General features: G+C 42.2%; 1 protein-coding gene across 1 annotated transcript in view; it reads left to right on the forward strand.

The window, feature by feature from the left end:
• Window positions 1-18787, forward strand: part of rtn4rl1b (reticulon 4 receptor-like 1b) — a 182860-nt gene that overhangs the window by 105160 nt on the left and 58913 nt on the right. The gene's annotated exons all lie outside the window — the stretch shown is intronic.

The raw sequence follows: 18787 nt of genomic DNA on the forward strand, positions 1-18787 counted from the left end.
ATGTGTAATTAGAAAAGAGCACAATTGCTTGTTGACTGCAACTTGCACAAACATTCCATTTTTGTTATTAGCCTACAGCAAGTGTGAGCTACCAAAAAAGAAAAGGTACCGATACTGAATTCAAGGTACTGGCAGAAGTACGATTCAAAGGTGAACAATACCCAACCCTACTGTCCAAAGCATCGACATGATATTGTGTCGTGATAAAACTTGCAATTTACATCCCTAGTGTAAATCTCTCAATTCCAGTGCAATCATTTATAAATCAGTGCAGAATTAACCGACCATCTCCCTCTTGTCTCAGTCTAGGTTCATACTGTGCATTCAGCAGTAAAACATTTAAGATTTACAGCTTTACAGATTAGGGGGGAAATATGTTAAGAGTCATTTAGGCACTCATGTCACCTGCTTGACTCCGGGGGCAACTGAATGCTTCATGTCCTCCTTATGATGAAACTTTACAAGTGAATGGTGAAATTGCTTCCCCAACTGAGGCAACTTTTGGCACTCCATTAGCTGTAGTTGGCAACTGCACATATATTCTCAGTTAACACATCCTGTGGGAATCAAAAAGTGTGGAAAGAATGTGGAAGCAATCAGGCTAGAAAAACAAGTCCTGCCCTATCTGAATTTTAAAAGAACCCCAACAACCTTATCAGAGCAATCTCGTCTAAATTACAGTGAAAACTAACTGTATTCTGTTTGTATTGATGTGACCCAGTTCTGTCAGCACCCACTTTGCTGTCTCTGTGGCCTGTTTGCAACACTTTCCACAACTGCTAACTGCCACCATCACACTAATGGACAGACACACAGAGTAATTACAGGTAGAGAAAGAAGAAAGCAGGTGATGTTTGAGGAAGAAAAGCAAGGGGTTATTGGAATAATTGGAAACTGGTGATCATTGGCTGAGTTTACATGCACAGTAATATTCCCCTATTATTCCAAATATGAAAATGTTCTGAATTTATACAGGTCATGTAAACAGCATATTCTGTTTAGATTACCCAAATTAGGCCTTTTTTCTGAATGAAGCATTTTCCGATAAAGATGTGTGGGGTAAGCTGATATTATTTGAGATTTAGGAGCGTTCTTTGGGCATGTACACTGTGCATTTGGAATATGCATCTCAGATGGGGTTTTTACCGCAGTTTGCGACACACAGCCTTTTGCCTGTTAGCTCTGTATATTGTACACAAACCAACTTGCCAACAGAAGAGATGCATGCGTAACAGAAAAGCCCACATTTGTGGTCGTAAAGAGAAACACACCTTGGATATCAAGTCAAGCACCAGTGGAAAACTCTGAAAAATGGCATAAGCTCCAGCTGTCCCGCTTGTCCATATTTTGACATGATAAAGGACACATCAGCGCATTTTAATCAGAGTATGCACGGCTGTATGTTAACAGTTATATTATTGGAATATTCATTTTCATTAGCCATGTAAACAGCTTAGAAGGAATATTGTCTTAATTGTGATAAGGGCAACAACAGGAATATATTGCATGTAAACATGGTGATTAAAGCATCAACTGCTCCTATATATATGTGTGTGTGTATGTGTATGTGTGTGTGTGTGTTTGGCACATGTGCTTGTGAGTGTGTGTGAGTGTGACCCATTATTGACAACGAGGCCAAAGACCTGCCCCATTGGAGGCTGTTTGCGGTTTGCTCAGCTCTAAGTGAAAGCTTCAGCGGTTTTTATCATCTCTCTCCCTCTGTCTCTGTCTGATTCAGGTTTGATTCACACCTCCTACTCTATCAAAACCACTAATGAACTTGACTCCCCCATGAACTTCATAAGAAAGCTCTTTATCCCTTTCAAATAGGCTTTTACTTGCACAATAGCTGAATGCAGCAGTCATTTTGTTCACACTACAATGTGGCTAGGAGGACCAGGGGGCTTAGAATATTATAGACATTTTGGGATTCAGATTCCAATATGGCTGCTTTATTGCTCATGTAATCGGATAACCTCTAAAACAGTTGTTTTAATGCTGAATATTGCTTTGGCTCCGTGCGCACTTTCTCTGCTGGTGCTCCACAGACATGTATTAAATCAGTTTTGACTGTCCCCGTACGATGTCTGGTTCCAGGGTTTTTAGCTGCAGCTCCTAAGGGATCCTTCCAATAGCTGAGGCCTTTTAGGTTTAATTCTGTTTGGATGAGCAGTGTTATCTGTGGCTGTGTCAGCCTGATCGGTGAAGGGGGCTTCAAGGAAGCCGATTGGAGTGTTTGATAAAGGGTGATTAACCAAGCCACTCTTTATTTTAATATCTCACAAATGCGCGTGCACAAACACACACACACACACACACACACACAGATACCGCATACACTTCTAGCGTAGACCCCAGCTCCATGTCACACTGGCCGGTTTTAATGGAAAACACAAGACAACAGATAAGAGATAGTCCCTTGAATTTTCACCAAGGACAAGAGTGTAAATTGTTTTATATTCAGAAGAAATTGTAGCTATACTGCCTACGAGACAATGTATGTGTGTGTGTAATTTATTTTAGACTCTGGCAGGATCCACTACCAGACCTTGGAGGACATCAGCACACATACACATACTGTACATGGTTTTGAGGTGCCCTTACTGCAGAAATGTTGGGCGCAATCAGTGCCAGGGACAAACCAGCAACTGTTCCAGTCAGACTTCCCACCCAAAGAGCCCATATGCCAACTTGTGCTGGCTGACTGCGCTGAGTAAAGGCTGACATAAAGAAAACCAGCAGACAGATTTCTAGATGCAAAGCCTTTGGTGCTTTATTCCCCTTTATCAGTAGGATGTTTGTTTTCATGGGTGGCTGCAGCAGAGGTCACAATCACACAGAGAAACAAAGAGCAAGTGGATGACTGGAGAGAGAGCCTGTTGTGCTGTGTGATGTCGTTAGGCAGGCCATTTACATATTGGGATTTACCTTGATAAAGACAACCAAAGGAAGGGATTAGCAGCGTGTGTAAGAACACAAACGGAACAATTGAAAATGCAAACAGAACGTGAAATGCAATTAATTCCATTAGCTGGACTTTCCCAGAGGAGTAGTGATAAAGCCAAGCACTTACGGATGTGTCAACAGACAGAATCAGCAGAAACAGGGTAGAGAAACATTTGTGTAGGATCCAGCCTTAGATGCCTGCGCAAACACCATAAACAAGCCCAGGCCTCCGAACAGACTCTTTTATCATTTTATCATTGTTTTGTGGATAGAATCAGACAAGATAACAAGTCTAAGTGTTTTAAAAGAGAACAAACAAATACAATCAGAAGGTTGTTTGAATTTACACAAGATGAGAACAGCCTGCAGACGCAGGTGCGGCGTGATAGCACTGAAGGACATGTTCTGTTTGCTCTGATCAAAGTAGCTACAGAGTGGTTACTGTATACAGTTTCATGTACTTTATCTAGGTGCAGCAGACTTACTGGAGGCCACTTCTTTGTAGTTAGCCCTCACAATTCTTTGCTTGAAGAGCTATTTAAATAACAGTATGTCTTACCACAAAAAAAATCAGTTTTCAAGAGGTTTTTCTTCCCTTATAACTTTAATGTAATTTAATTTTTCTGTTTGCCCTCTGCCCCCCATCTCCTCTTTGACTATAGCAGTTGAATCTTTTCTTGTCTGTTTCTTGTCTGCCACATCTGTTTCAAACACGAATGTGCAGAACTAATTAGAAAATGTCCCTGAGTACTTGTATCTACATGGATCTCTTGTTCTGTATTGATCTTTATTTAGCAACAAATCGCCCTCTGGCTGTGAAGAGGTGTTGGTAAGAACTGTGGAAAACTGCACATTCGTCACTGTTGGCTGATTTAAAGAAACACTTAATTTCATTCTGTGTAGGTGAAACAACAGACCGGCTTAGTGTTGAATGGCAATAAATAATTGTGTGAGCTCTGGCTTTTCCAGCGATGAATCAAAGCTAGAAAATGACCTTATATAACCTCATCCGAAGCCAGTCATGCACACTACCAGGCTGGGATATGTTTATTCGAGTACCATGAGCAAAATGTTGGCTCCTGTCCTTGCAGTTTGTATGGTTTATGTGATGTTGATGTGAACTGCAGGAAACAGCAAAGTTGAACATTTCCCCAACGTTAGCTGTGAGTAATAGTCTTTAAAACTTGTTCAAGGATTCCATAGAAATAGCCTGTCTCAACTAGCCCTGTCATGGTAACTACTTTTGTTAGACAATATATTGTCCTAGAAATAAATGCTATAAACAGTATTGTCGTTTTGAAACCATGTCATACCACTGACAAAACAATTTTAAAAAGTAATTAACACTTGTTTATATATACAAGAAAGTATATGTTAAATTATAGTATCTTTAGTCAATAAGATAGTTATCATGACAGACCTTGTCTCGATGCAGTAACACAACTGCTTTACCCAAAAGTGACACAAGATGGATATGTACACTCAGAGGCATGCCAGGTGAGTCGATGTAAGCTGGGTTTTGAATGTCGCAAGCACAAAGCTCTTGACCCAGCAAGCCTATTGACCAGTGAGACGAATAGAAGTGTGATTAGAAAATCTCTCCATTACCTAACCCTGCCCTTTGAGCAAGGGGTGGTGGTGGGGACTCTCTTATATCCTCCAATAGGGCTGAAGTAAAAGAAAAAAAAAAAACCCTGTCAAATCCTCTGATATAGGCTGAGCTTGCACCTAGAGGGAAGTGAGGGAATGATGAATGTTTTAGAAGCTAGCGCTCCAGGAACTGGGATTTTACAGGCCATCAGCACTGGGCTGAATTGGACCAGACAGTCGCCAGGGAGACACCAATCTCAGGAGGAGGAAATCTAGGCTGCACACAGAACAAGAGTTGCAAGGCTCTGCCTGCTCCACAGTTGCTTGACATTCTCAAGAGGTTTTTCAAAGCTGAGAGTCGAGGCAATTACTAATTATGGCTTTTTCTCCGAGAAGAAGAACAGAGGAAAAATATGTTCATAATATGCGATAGTGGAGAGGTCTGAAGGTACCTTGATCTGAATTAGGCAGTTTTGTACAGAGTTTCAAGGCTCAATCTAATTATTGAATAACTGGTGCTATGAGCTACCTGAAAAATAAAGGGTAACTTACAGAACAGCCAGAAGAGAGAAGGTATTCAGGTACTCAAATGAAGTCTGAGTCATTTCCTGTGTTGTCGAATCTCAGCTTTGTGCTATTGCTGATAGACAGCACGTCATTTTTCTATATTATTGTTTTTGTTACATATGATAGTCAAACCCCAATGCAGCAAATTCGTGACTACAAAATGAATAGGACAACATGTTTTTCTACGAACAAAGCTAATCAGTGCTGATTAGAGTAAGTTGTTACGTCAAACTAACATGCTTTGCTAAAAATCCATCTGACTCCCTAGAAATAATTAATCCAGTGTTGCCTCTGATGGTAACCTATGCAAACGTGTGAGGAATATAACTGTGATTCACGACTGTATGACACAAAGTGGTTTTGCTCTGAAAGGGCTGTCGTGAGGAGAGGAAAGAAAAAAGAAATGACCTTGAGCAAGTCCTTGGTCTTGGATGTGTTTTCGTTCCCCAGTGAAATTGCTCCACTGCACATCCCTCTTAAATATTTCAATAACAAGATTATGGCTGCCACACGTTCACTGAGATCATGCAGTGCATGGTGCCCCCTTTTTTAAATAATTTCGCCAGGTGTGGCTAAGCTGAAACATCCACTCACCTATGGGCCATTTTTTCTCAGGAAGCAAAAACATATTGACTTGTCCTTTCTCTTTGCTCTCTCTTCCCTCATTCAGTCCTCCCATGTTCCATTGTCTTGTCACCTTTTGCCTCTTCATCTATCCATCTCTCCCCTCCCTCTTACATTCTTCATTCACTCACTCCTTCACGCACAAAAAAACATGTCTTAGCTCTCAAAAAATTGTGCCCATGCACTAAAACTGACACGAGTCCTCTCGTCCTGCTGTTCCTCGGGTGATGAAATATTTAAACAACATTTCTGCTCCTATTTAATTGCATGTCAACACGCCGTCCACAAAGACTCCAAATGGTCTGTGGGGTACGGACGCAAGACTTCAGTCTGTCTGGGGTCAGTGATGTTTTATAAAACCCAGCAGACTGGAAAGGGATGGGTTAAGCATGAGACTGTTGAGCGAGGGCATGTCAGTTGCAACAACACCATAAGTAATTCATAGGTTGTGTTCTAACCTACTGGGATGAAGTTGCCCTTCAGATGCCCTTTTTCTTGGAATTCCATCGTACCGCCGTTACTCATATACAATAACAACATCCCAGCAGGACATTTTGCATGTGGTGTATTGATTGGTGAGCGGGGATGCCTGTAGGCAAGACACTCATCTACTTCAGTATATGTAGACTCAGTCAGGTGCTATGAAACATTAAAATCTTTGAACATGCGTGTGTTTGTGTGTGTACTTGTGTCTCCAGGGAAAGTGACACGGCTCAGCTGTGTTGCATGCATTACCCCCGGTGATTTATCGATCAGTGATATCAGAATCAGAATCACCTTTACTGAGCAAGTATCAGTACACATACAAGGTATACAACTCTGGGTTTTTTGCATTGCTCTCATGTACTTTCACAGAAAAAGACATAACAGCTAGCAGCAAAGATAGCAAAGCTGGGAAAATAAAAGTAAAGAATAGACAGAACTATTATGTACACAAGTATGTGGAAAATAGGGGTTTATATAAATAAAAAGCACCAATGATCAACAATAAAAATGAATGAATGAAATGTCATTGGTGCTTTAAAATCTGTAAAATCATAATCTACAATGGAGCAGTGGATGTTTTGGTGTTACAGGGTTATATACAGTGTATGCTTGATTTTAATCAGAGTGACCACCTATTGGAAGAAAGTGTTCTTGTGTCTGGTTGTTTGGCGCACAGTGCTCTGTAGCGCCTCCCAGAGAGTAGAAGTTTGAACAGGTTGTATTCAAGGTGTGAGGAGTCTGCAGTGATGTGACCTGTCCATTTCCTGACTCTGCAGGTGTATGAGTCCTGGGAGGACGGCAGGCTGGCACCAGTGATTTTTTATTTAGTCTTGACTCTCCGTTGCAGTTTGCCCTTGTCTTCTTTGGTGGCTGATTCAAACCACACAGTGGATGTGCAGAGAGCAAGCTGATTATTCCAGTGTAGATTTGTATGAGCAGCTCCCGAGGCAGTTTGAACTCCAGGAGCTGATGCAGGAAATACATCCTCTACTGGGCTTTTTTCCTGATTCTGTTTATGTTGAAAGTCCACTAGAGGTACTGGGAGAGGGTGGACCTAAGAAACCTGAAGGTTTCCATAGGAGACACAGCACTGTTTAGTATGGTGATGGGGCAGAGTGTTGGGGGCTCCTCCTGAAGTCCACTGTCATCTCCACAGTTTTTAAAGCATTCAGCTCCAGGCTGTTCTGACAACACCAGAGAGCCAGCTGCTCAACCTCCCGTTTGTATGCAGACTCGTCGACATCCCGGATGAGGCTGATGACGGTTGTGTCATCTGAAGCTTTCAGGAGTTTAACAAATGGGTCTCTTGGGGTTCAGAGGTAGAAGAGCAGTGGGGAGAACACACATCCCTGAGGGACACCAGTGCTGGTTGTCGGGGTGCTGCATGTGATTTTCTAACGCCTCACCTGCTGTCTCTGGCCTTTCTGATCCACTGACAGGTGGGGGCTGAGACAGTGAGCCAGGTGACTTCGTTGTTAAGGATGCCCTGATGATCCTTGCATATGTAGTCCAGGTGCTGCAGGACATAGTTCAGTCCCATGTTGACCGCATTGCCCAGTAGGCAAACTGAAGGGGAGCCATTGATGTCCATAAGGTGGGTCAAGGGATTTCATGACCACGTCAGTGTACAACCATAGTTATTTAATCCTGTGATGAAGAGTTATTTGGGGACTGGGATGATAGTTGAGCATTTTAAGCAAGAGGGAACTTCGCACAGCTCCAGTGATCTGTTGATAATCTGTGTGATGATGGGGGCCAGCTGGTCAGCACTGATTTTCAGGCAGGAGGGTGACACCCCGTCTGGGCCTGGTGCTTTCCTTGTCTTCTATCTATGAAAGAGCTGATGCACATCCTCTTCACAATCCTCAGTGCAGGTGGAGTGGTCAGCGGGGAGGGATAAGAGCGAGGTAGGGGGTGCAGTTTGTTGTGTGATGCCTGGGTTGGAGCGGGTGAGGGGTGTGAAAGTGAGCTTTTCAAACCTGTATTAAAAAAACATTCAGGTCATTGGCCAGTTGGTATTTCTCCAGAGTGTGGGGGGATTATTTCCTGTAGTTAGTGATGTCCCGTAGGCCAGTCCACATCGACACAGGGTCACTGGCTGAAAACCTGTTTTTCAGCTTTTCGGAGTAGCTCCTTTTGGTACTCTGATCTCCTTTGTCAGTGTGTTTCTGGCGAGGTTGCACAGGATTCTGCACGACTCATATGGCAAAGTCTGCCTCAACAGTGAGTGTCTAGACATGGCAAAGTGGTGGGGAATACAAAGATAGAAAGGATTAGAGAAATGAGATTGAGGAAAGGTGTGATGAATGTGCAAAAGGGCGATAAAGCAAAGGTGTGATGCTGAAGGTAAGAGTCAAGTCTTGACAGTGCAGAAGTACTGTACAGTGTACATGCGTTACTTAGTCAGACTGACACATGCCTACATAATTATTAATAATCACTTTGATTCCTCGCCTCCTACATGTGGCCTTTTTCTCACGCAACCTCCTGCTGTGGTGGCAGGCCATGAAGCATGTAATTGCGACATACAATCACAGAGTGGTCTGATCCGCTGGATACAAGGTAGAAAAGGGGAAAACAGGATTGAGAGGAGAGGACTCAGAATCAAAGGGGGTATTGTTGCATTATTTGCCCATCAGGAACTTTTCTGCTGCATGCTCAAGAAATCTGACCTTAGACCTATGCCACCCTGTTCTTGCCCTCAAGGCAACCCTGCTGGCTTGAAGAGTGCTAAACATGTTTCAGACCCTTCGAAGCCTACTGGTGAGCAAGTGGGATGCGGCCAGCTATGGACTAATCCCTGCAGTCACCAAATCATCACCTACACACATCATTGTGAACCATAGGTCACCAACGATCCATTCCCATTTCCTTCCTATATTAGATTTCCATTTGATTTGATGGGAGCTTTTTTAAGAGGAGAGAGAGAGAGAGCCACTCTCAAGACACCAATTTAAAGAGGCAAAGCAAAGTAATCAATTCACAAACCGGAGACTGAAAACTGAATTACTGGGATGGTGAGCCTGGTGGTGGTAGGGATCAGCAATGAGAGCCGGTTTCACACCTATCCATATCAAAGGCTTTCAGGGCAGGAGAAGGAGCTGTGAGCTCCTGAATAGTAGCGAGGGATCAGTGATGATTAAAGCTAACCTGGGCATAGCAAGGCGGCCATACAAGAGAACTATGTGGAACTCACGCTTACGTTCCTGATTGATTTTCCAAGCTTCGGGCTTTGGAATGCCCACCTGCTTCTTAGCTCTTTTAAAGGAAAAGTGAAATGAGATTTTGATGACTATCATTCTTGTCTTGACCAGTATAAAAAGCGAGGCTATCCTCTTTTCACTATATTTTTTAATATTTCTATGTTAAAAGGTCACAATATCTTTAGGACCCCAAGCAGAACATCAGGGTTAATGGCTAGTTTAGGTTTAGCTGTGAGCATGCAAATGAGAAACAAATTGTCTTGTTTGATATTTCAAAATTACAACTGCATCTGACTTTTAGTTATTTAGTTGCAGGCACTGAGTGCAAGTGTATTAATCACCATTAAACCATGTGCTCTGTTTGCAATTGTCGTGCTTCATGAATCTAACAGATATGATCATTTGCCCAAAATTATTTCATACGGTCACATGTGTGTGTATGTTAATGGAGCGTCATGCCTGTTGGAGAACCTCAAAGCACTTAATAGCCCTCCCTCCTTCGCTCTTTCTCGCTCTCCTTCCACTGGTGTCAGGCTACCCGTTGCGTTATGTAAATCATCTATGATTTGACACCGCCAGCTATAAATCTTCATTAGTAGACGGAATAAGAGAAAGGAGCTATTTTCTGATTCTGAGGAGCTGTTTTATCATGTAGAGGCATAGGACTGGAGTCACGGAGCAAGCACTAATCTGCACCTTGCAACCAACTAAAGAGTGTTATTGATGGCTTTTACACAAATTTGAATAAAAGTGCAACCCCAACCCTCCGTTGGATACTCATTGTTAGACACTCAGAGCTCATTAGCTACCAGACTAGGGTAGGAAAACAGACTCCAAATAATTTCTCATTTTCCTCTTATTTCTCATTATGTAGCTCACTGGGCTACAGAACAGCTGTTCTGAGAAAGCACTGGATGTATTTGCTTAGCTCTTAATGAGATAACAAGCATTGTCAAAGGTCCACTTATTGATTTTATTACAGTTTATTTAGGCACTCAGAATGCAAAATGCTGCAAAAATAGCATCTATATTTTATTTATCTGCAATGAGACTGACATGCACTCTCTCCCTGAATGTGACATCCATCACTGCATATTTTAAAAGTCATAGCGCATTCTGTAAAAAATGAGCTTGCCGTGCATTAAAAGTGTCTGGTAGGTGCTTAAAAATAGGCACACTGAATCAGTTCGTTGACACTGTTGTCCCACCAAGCTAGATAGAGCCCAGATTGGGTGTAGACATTTTCAAATGCCAGCCTATCTTCCTTTCCATCTTCCAGAGTCCTTATTCAGTGCATACCAGAGGAAGTCCGTTAACCACTGATATGGCGTGTGGATGTGTAGCCTATCACAGAAATTATTTCAAGGCATCCATGATTCGAGAACTGTCGATGTATTATGTCAGCACATTCCCTTCATACTGTATATCAGTGAGTACTATTCTTCTAAGTTTCACTCTATCTCTCTTGAAACATTTAAAAGTGGAGACACTGCAGAAATAGCACCGTGCTGAATGATGTTTATCGCGAGCAAGCGTTTCAGTGCATAATCCATAGGGCCATTCTTGAGAGTATTGTGTGTGTGTGTGTGTGTGTGTGTGTGTGCGAGGGAGACATTTCCGTCCTCTGAGTATCAGATTCATCTCATCTCTCTTCATTACCATTACACATCCATCCACAGCGAACTGAACCTCTGGCTGTGGTACTTCACACAGTATTACTCTACAGTCCCCCATCTGCCCTGGCAACTTCCCTGTGCCACTCAGGCCCAATCTACCCATATTACTTCCCCTCAGGCTTCATCTAAGTGTGACTGATAGGGCCAACACAGGGAAACAAACAGCAGGCCTAACTTCCAATAGGATTAGGGGCTGTGAAGCATCAGCACAGTCTCTCTTGCTCTTCCTCCCTCAACAATAGACCAGCTCAGCCCATCTGCATGCATGTAGGAGTGACTTTAGAGAAGCCACCGTGGATGAAATAGACTTGAATAAATGTGGGCTAGATTGAAAATCTCAAAGCCAAAGCAGATTTTATTAGCTGGTTGACAATGCTAGTGGGTCAACGGCGGGCGTGGGGGGATTCTGTAACAAATGTTCTAAAACGGTTAGTGTGGAGAGAGAGGACCACTGATGTCAGACTGTGTGCTCCAAGCCCGTCTCGCTCCTCTATTATTCACACCCACCAGTGACGCCATGTTATAGAGGAAGAGCACGCTGTTACAAAACGAGATCAGGGTTAGATTTCACGAGGCTCCTGAGTGCTCTTACTGTACAGCCCAGTGCTGCTCAGTTATGGGTCATTAGGAACGCCTGCTCCTGCCGTGCACCACACCAGCCCATTAGCTGACCGCCTGGTGTAGCCTGGCCAGGCTAAACTCTGGTGCAGAGGTTCCTGGCTTATGCAAGGTACTGTTTGCTGTAGAAATACAGTAATGAGCAATGCATGAGAGGTTATTCTAAAATGGGTAGGAGTTATGCTTTTGCCTCTCCAGCAGTTTTGTGGTAGTTTAGTTCAATCATAATAACTGTCATTATAATGTAAATGTGATATTGATCCTTATAGTGAAAGTTAGAAATAGAGCAGCGCCTCAGGAGCTGGTCGAAAGAGAAGAAGCTTTGCTCGAGGCCACTTTGGCAGGGCAGATGCTGGCTTGAACTCATAGACCGTAGCAGAACAAGTGCTGTATATACAATGTCTATGACCTCAGCCAGAGGCAGCAGTGGGGTTGCTAAGGGGGAGCTCAATTAGTAGTAGCAGGTGCTAAATCTTTTATTGTGAAAAACAAACTTCTAAATATGATAACAAGAAGTAATGATTAGTGTTTTGACGTAAAGGTCCAGTGTGTAGGATTCAGTGGCATCTAGCAGTGAGGACTGCAGATTGCAACCAGATGAAACCTCTCCCTGTTAGAATTCCTGCAGTGTACATTGTTTAGGAGGAGCTGAATTATATGCAGAGGTCTCTCCCTCTCCAAAACAAACAGACCAGGTTATTAAAACCAGTAAACAAGCCCTTAACAAAGCAATTTCAAGTTACAAGTCAGTGTTTTTTTCAACACTGCTTGTCGCAGAGGGGCTGCTAACTATAGTGGCCGGCACAAAAATATGTTCAGTTCATGCATAATTCAATATGTGAATGGCCCTATCTAGAGCCAGTGTTTGGTTTGTCCATTCTTGGTTACTGTAGCAACATGGCGGTTCAACATGGCGGTGACTTTGTGGATGGGGATCCACTCCCTGTGTAGATAGGGCTCATTCAAAGGTACAACGAAAACACAACAATCTTATTTTCAGGTGATTATACGCGCAAGAAAACATTCGTATTGTTTTATATTCCATTTCTGCCAATATATCTCCCTTCCTACACACTGGACCTTTAATGTGCCTTTTACTGCCACAAAATGAATCGCTGGTGCTTTTTGGTTTTCCATTTAATCAAACAGATGCATGCACGTGCTTCAGTGAGCTGAAGACTGTTATTTATGTCTCACTGTGACTGTACAGACAGCACTACAACAACACAGCACTCTGCAGCCAGTTACAGACATCAACGTACTTCTTTATACAGTCAGAAAATAATTTGCAAATGCGTAATCAAACAGAAAACAATATGATAGGCTCATAAAAATAACAACATTATCTGGCAAGCTGAGGCCAGCACATTACCACTTTCACTGGACAACCATCACTACCCACAGAAACCGCTGACAAGAGTGCACAAAGGCCACTATAACTGCAAGGACGGGTCAAACAGCACACCACCCACAGGGCTTATTATCAGCACCAATAGTCAAGAAGAAAACATGTGACATAAGCTTGCACACAACATAGGAAATGACACAGGGCATCCATACTAAGGTTGACAGCTAACAGTCAAGGTAAAGGAAAATAAGCCCTCACTGGTCACAAAAGAACACTGCTACAGCCTCAGTTTCCAGCTCTTTAGTCCTCACAGAGCTCACTGCCAGCAGAGACAGTCACCACTCCTGTTCCTCAGGTACACGTGAGTGTAGTCGACGCAGACACGCAAAACTCAACATGCAGCCAATTTGACAGGCAATGTCAAAGAGATACATAACACATTCTTAACAGGGTAATGAGCAATCTGTAACCTAATACATTTCAAAAGTGAACCACACTGCTAGTGTTGTTACTTTCTCAATCATGTCTTAAAGAGGCAACAGATAGGATTTGGGTTTTTCTTTTGCTTGGCGCCATCTAGCGTCAGCAGTGTTGCTCGCACTGTCGCAAAGACCAAATTGACCGTGGGGATCAGAGATAATCAATAAAATGTAGGCTGTAAAGCCACCAGTATACCTCTATGCATATGTAGAATGAGTGGACACTATACTAAATAAATGAGTAAAGAGACCGAGCAACAATTATCAGATTTATGTGAAGAAATAAACAAATAGTAATGCAAATAATTATACCAGAATGCACAGTACCAGTACAAACAACTCACAGTAAATGATACCAATATGCACAGTATCAGTACAAACAACAGTAGACACGTAAGGGATAATGTATAGTGAGCCGGTGACTGTTGAAAAATAACTCCCGACAGGGGAATGGAACCCTGACGCACAGCAGAGATATTTTTGAACAGTCACCGGCTCACTATACATTATCCCGCTTAGAACATGGCTTACTACTAAAAGACTTCTCCCGGTCGGAGATGCTGGGTCAGCGTTGCCAGGTGTACGATAATTATCGTATTTGTACGATAATTTGGCCCTCTGTGCGATGTACGATCAATAATCCCAAAAAAGGCCAAATGTACGATACTTTGACCATTTCATTAATGTGTGGTTGTAATCAGTATGCCAGAGTTTTTTGTGAGCCCTGAAGGCCCATGTGACAGGTTTCCAGCCAATCACTTGCTTAGCATGCAATACGGGTGACGTTTGTCTCTGAACAATGAGTACGATTGGCTGAATGGTCAGCTGTACCCGCCCCACGAGGCGCTAGGACCCATCAGGAAGTCGAGCGAGAATGAGATTCAAAACAGNCTCTCCTTTTTGTGCATCCTCGCCTCCTCAGACAGATTAGCTCGTTTTCTTTTGGGAAGCCGTTTTTCACTTATCTCCAAACTTTGTCCGTCTGCCATTGTGCTCCTGACTCAACTATCTCATGCCCTGGCCAGTTCCTCATAAGGACCAGCTCCAGTCCCTGATTGGCTGAATGACCAGTTTGGCAATACATGACGCATTTCCTGCCGTAAAGCGGATTTTTTCTGCGAAAATTCGTCCCCGGTGGCAGAAGCNCCAGCTCCAGTCCCTGATTGGCTGACTGACCAGTTTGGCAATACATGACGCATTTCCTGCTGTAAAGCAGATTTTTTTCTGCGAAAATTCGTCCCCGGTGGCAGAAGCTTATTGCAAAGATTGCAAAGCCATTAAGTAACCTATGTAAACGCTGATAGTCTGATTTTACTGTGTATACTACCCTGTGCAACCCACATTATTTTCATAATGATATATATATATAGGCAAAAATGCTGTCTGTTGCTTCTTTAATAAATTTTAGGTTGCTAGTTGTGCAAGATAGCTGAGCCGGGATGGAAGCAGATAAAGATCATGGTAACCGCTAAGGCTGAGGGTGATAGACTTAAGAGATGTCTTTATTAAGGTTTACATGTCCCAAACAAGCTGAAATAAAGTTTATTGAAGTCATTCCAATAAAAGTTTTTATCTTCAGGACCCAAAAAAGAACATTAGGGTTAATTATTATTGGCCTTTATACATAATGTAATTCTGTCAATGCTATATTAACCACCCACAGAGTTGGAAAAAACCCCACTGATTTCACATTTCCATTGATGGTTTCAAAATTGCTCATACAGTAACACTGCGGAAACATTTACATTTTAGGCTGCGATTTAGCTAGATACAGAGCATTAACATCACTCCCATCAGCTGCACGCCACACTCAGCTCTTCACTGCTCTCAAAGTGGTACCAACACAAAGTCACTGGCTCATCTGCAGGGGCAGCACAGACAACAGGGGACTCAATGTGTGATTATCTCAGATATCCTCCCTGTGAAGCACAACAGAAAATGTAATAAGTGAGAAACATCCTCATATTTGAGAACCCTGAGTGTCTTTTCTGGTGGGAAAAAGTGTCTAATTGCTGAGAGCACAAAGGTATTGTTTGCTGCAGGTGTACCAGTAAGAGCTGCAGGGGTGGAGAAGCAAGCATTAGGAATACCCTGAGTGCACTGTGGCACAATTCTCCCCTAAAAAACACAACCCGGGGGTACAACATACAGCCAGTATCACTTATCCTAACACCAGAAAACAAACTACTGTGTGCAAATCTATGAGATTACTAAGAATAAATATATCATGAGAGGGGAAAGCCTACTTTACAAATTGTGAGACAAAAATCACATTCCACCACTTGCATTCAAATGAGGTCTCTCCATGGGTGCAACTTTTAGTGAGTGTGGCTATCATGGCTCTATCGCTCCTGCACTGCTGAATTCATGCATGATTGAAAGTCGTTTACTTCCTGATACTTTCTATTTTCATTACTGGGAGGAAAAAAAAAATCCAACAACACCAAGTACAAAAATGGCAAGGACTTTATCCAATATACACTAATCAGTTAAGTACCCTTGAAAACCCCTTTGTTAAGTGATTTGTATTTAATACATTAATAGTGTTAAATTCACCTTGCATTGCTTTTAATATTCAGATTTGTGTCTTGCATGAAACCTATCCAGTGGTTGGTTCAACTCACCACATCACCAAGCCCAAAGAGCTTTTTACCTTATACATAACAGACCATTCAGATATTCACTATATTACTTTTTAATGAATTGTTTTTCCATCCCAGTGACTTGCACAAGCACGTTTTTGGGCAGAAAGGATTCTGCACTGATGATGATGAAATATCCATTAATAGGAGGTCAGCGAGCAGGAAATGAGCCTTAATATAAACCTGATTCTAATGCAGCTTTGCAGTTAATGCACTACTCAGACTGTTTAATGGCTTTCATCGACACTGTCATTATCAACAATTATTTATTTATTGGGGGAAAATAAGAACTATCTGGTTTTAGATTCTGGACTGAAATGTAATCTGGACTACAGATAATGTACTACGATCACTAATGGAGCTGGAAACTTTTAATTATATTTGAATGTTTTTGGTGGTTTTGGTCCACAAAGTCACAACAAAACCAGCTTAACATGATCATTTATTCAGATTCATAAATGATAGTTTAAAGGTCCAGTGTGAAAGATTGAGGGGGATTTAGTGCCATCTAGTGGTGAGTATTGCAGATTGCAACCAGCTGAAACTTCTCCTGGTTAGAATTTCTTCAGTGTTCATTGCTCAGGAGGTTTTTAACGGGAGCTGAATTATCCACAGAGGCATCTTCTGCTCCAAATCGGGACCAGGTTATTTAACCCACCAAAAACACAGAATAGAGCAGTTTCATGATAAAAGAATCAATCTTTTGTTCATCACCGAAGAACTGCTAACCATTATGGCAAAAATGTGAATAGCCCTAACTAGAGCCAGTGTTTGGTTTGTCCTTTCTGGGCTACTATAGAAACTTGGTGATGCAACATGGCAGTCTGTGGACAAGGAGCCGCTCTGTATGTACATGTAAACAGCTCATTATGAGGGAATGAAAACACGATGATTTTTATTTTCAGGTGATTATACACTTAAGAAAACATACTTATGATATCATATTCCATTTCTGCCAATATATCCCCCTAAATCCTACACACTTGACATTTAACATGATTTATTCAAATTCAGAAGTGACAGTTTAAATACAGAAACAGCAGCTTTATAGATATAATAAAATTATGAATAAATGTCATAAATTGTGTTGAATTCCTGTTTGCCATTTTAATACCAACTCGTAGCTCTTCCTGAAATACTCACGTAGGGAGTCATATTAAAACCAGACCAGAATTAATGAGACAGACACTGCAGTTAAATATACAGAGGGCAACACTTTAGCTTAGAATGTGTGATCATTTACGGGCCATTAGAGGCAATTATGACCAGTCTTTAACATGTATTATATCTCCTCATCAGCAAATTATATTACTGCATTATTGATGGGTGGATGAATGGATGGACAAATAGGTGGGTGGGTGTTTGTGTGAACTGAATTGCTGCATGTCTGTATAATAGGTGTTTTGTTTCAATGAGAAGCAGGAGCCAAGAAAATTCATTTTGACCTTGGAGATGGAAGATTTGCTTGTTCTCCCTTTTTTTCTCCCTCACATCACATATCGGGAACATGCTGTATTGTTTTTTGAAACAGATGCTGTCAAGAGCCCCTCTCCACCGGGCCTGCATCATGCTATTACATTTTAAGGCCTTCTCTCCATCCAGACTCTTGACCCAGCTACTATACAGCCCGAAATTGACTGTACCGCTTCAGTGTCTCCAATCACAAAGAGCAGTTGGAGGATTATCTTTTGGTTATTGTACTGTGCAACAACAATGAGGCTGGGTATTAAGTGGGTTCATGAGATTCCTGAATCTCATATATCTTTTGATTAAAGTAGTGTTAAGATACAGAGACTTCATCATCACTTTGTCTAACAAAAAGGAGAGGGTGCAGGGCTCAGATAATATGCCATACTTGTCAGAAACTAAATTATTATTTGTCCCTGTCGTTGCATTTTAATTCCATGTACAGTGTATTTCAACAAGGAGAGTGATTAAATTTGACATTGCACATGCGCCAAAGGTTATGAGAAAATTCTTTCTGATTTGACGAAACTAGGAGGAAAAAAAAATCCAATAAAGCTTAGCCGTGCCCCAGAAAGAGAAGATGTTAAACCGAGGCTGGTTTTTCATTTAGGCTCTACCTCTTTCTCTCCCTCCCTTTTCCTGTTCCCTTATTACCCTGCAGCTCAGAAAGAAGGGGAAATGATTTGGGTTGAGCCAGCAGAGTAGTAAGGACAGACTGACTGAGACCTATAGCAAGGGGTTGTATCTGTGTTTCAGGCTGAGCTGGAACAGGAAGATCTAAAATGGAGGAAAATATTATTGTATTCATAATTCATTTCAAGCATCCCTCTAGCCTTAAATTCAACTGCAGCGTTATTGTATAGTTTGTTTGTTTCACCCCAGCACCGCACTCACAGAGATGCTGCTGTGTGTGTGTGTGTGTGTGTGTGTGTGTGTGTGTGTGTGTGTGTGTGTGTGTGTGAATACTTGCATCTGAGTGTGCAGGTCTCATGTGTGCACACGGCTGCGGATGCTTGCAAATGTCCCGTCCCTTGCGGGTGATGTGAGGGTTGTTTCCAGATGGCTGCCAGTGAAACTCAGTCTTAATCGTGGTCCACACCTGTCCTCTCAGGGGTAATGACAGCCTCCCACTTCTCTCTCC

Source organism: Epinephelus moara, chromosome 2 (assembly GCF_006386435.1).
Source record: "Epinephelus moara isolate mb chromosome 2, YSFRI_EMoa_1.0, whole genome shotgun sequence".
Classification (NCBI taxonomy): domain Eukaryota; kingdom Metazoa; phylum Chordata; class Actinopteri; order Perciformes; family Serranidae; genus Epinephelus; species Epinephelus moara.